We start from the raw sequence: 1905 nt of genomic DNA, 5'->3' as shown, positions 1-1905 counted from the left end.
TATTCATAGCATGTTTGAAATTAAAGTTTTGTGGGTAAACATTTAGAAGTAGCTTTACAACGAATTGAAGAACATCTCAAATTTGACTTGCCTTTTAAAGTAATGGGAGTGCATGCGCTAATATACGGTCTAATAGGACACACAATGAATGCATGTACCAACACATGATGATAATAATAATAATAATAATAGTCATAATAAATAATAAAAAAACACTAACTAACAAATAATACATCAACGTCCACCTATAAAGTCCGCCACATTGAGAGGTCTTAAATTATTTTTCGTTCCTTAACCTGAACATACTCTTTAAGTGATGATGAATGCTAACGTAACTATTATTATTACTTTTGAAAGAGTAATGTACAAAACAACAAAGAATTTAGAATGTGATAGAATTCATGTGTATGTGAAGCCTTGCATGTGATGGACACTAGCTAGCTAGTACTACTTAGTTGAGGGCTAATAATATATATGCTTATGTGGTTGATTAAGACATTTATATTCCGTCCATAAATAATTAGTATTAATATAAGTCATATATATGTATGCGTAATAATATGTTATTAATATTTTAAAATAACATCAAAAAAATAAAAATATTATGTATACACTAAAATTTAAATATTAAATTAATTATTATATATATTAAATATTTATTTTATATTAATAACTATTTTTGTTATAAAAAATTATCAGTATAACGACCGATTCTGGTAGTTACTAAAATTATGGTCGCTAAATTTAAAATAGATTGCTGCTAATTATTAGCGAATGATTTTAGCAACCGATTTTCAATCAAGGCTATCAAATCCTCACTAAACAATATCGATTGTTAACAAAAATCAATCACTAAATAACGATCGAATTTTCTGTCACTAAATTAGAAATTAGTGATCGATTTAGCGATCAATCTTTTTTTAATATAGAAAAATCAATTGATCATCGGTCGCTATTAGCAACTAATTTTGTTAGTCGTTAAAATCTTCACTCGCTATTGTTAACAATATCCATTGTTAACAAAAATCAATCACTAAATAATGATCAAATTTTTCGTCGCTAAATTAAAAATTAGTAATCGATTTAGCGACCAATCTTTTTTTAATATAAAAAAAATCAATTGATCATCGGTCGCTATTAACAACTAATTTTGTTAGTCGTTAAAATCTTCGCTCGCTATTCTGATAAATTTTTGTCGTATTTAAAGACCAATTTGAATTAAAAAAAAAAGGGATAGAAGTTCAATTTGAAATGATGATGCCTAGTACGACAGATAGCATTTTCATAAAACAGTTCAAAATTATTTTAAGGTGCAATGAACATGCACATAAACTATATGTATATATACACTCTTGGGTTTAATTAAATAAATCCTATCTTTCTTATTCACCCAGCCATATGCAAATTTCACCTTGAACATTTCAAAGTTTTACACCCGTATGTAGTTAGCTAGATAAGAATACAATGTAACGTGTTTATCAATTAAACAATGGGAATAATAAATTAATTAATTACTTATATACACTATTATAAAGAAATTTAATTAATATAATATATATATAGTTACTAGAATTTATACGCATCCGCGTGTAGATTTTGTCACACAAAGGGACACTTATCACTTATGTGGGTGTCAAAAATGGAGACTAATGAAATGTCACAATCCATGGCCTAACTTTTGAAGATTGAAGTCAATTGGTTGAAGACTCAATAGAAGACCTATTATTATAGCTCTCCCATCATCACCACCAATCAAGCATTGCCCATATGCCAAGTCATGACAAATCAAACTTCATAATTTCATTATGCCTTCTCAAAATGATTAACATTATAAAATCAAATAATAGTAATCCCAATAGAAATTAAAGATAATTATTATTAATTAGTTTATTTGATTCTTCATTG

General features: G+C 26.9%; 1 long non-coding RNA gene across 1 annotated transcript in view; it reads right to left on the bottom strand.

Moving 5' to 3' along the window:
• LOC110269118 overlaps positions 1-490 on the bottom strand; it is a 1627-nt gene extending 1137 nt beyond the window's left edge. Inside the window, exon 1 of the long non-coding RNA XR_002358217.1 lies at positions 221-490. This is a non-coding gene — a long non-coding RNA (uncharacterized LOC110269118). The remainder of the gene's footprint in view (positions 1-220) is intronic.

The sequence above is a fragment of the Arachis ipaensis genome, chromosome B02 (assembly GCF_000816755.2).
Source record: "Arachis ipaensis cultivar K30076 chromosome B02, Araip1.1, whole genome shotgun sequence".
NCBI classification, from domain to species: Eukaryota; Viridiplantae; Streptophyta; class Magnoliopsida; order Fabales; family Fabaceae; genus Arachis; species Arachis ipaensis.
The sequence above is the reverse complement of the archived record's forward strand: the minus strand, read 5'-3'. Positions and strand labels throughout refer to the sequence as shown.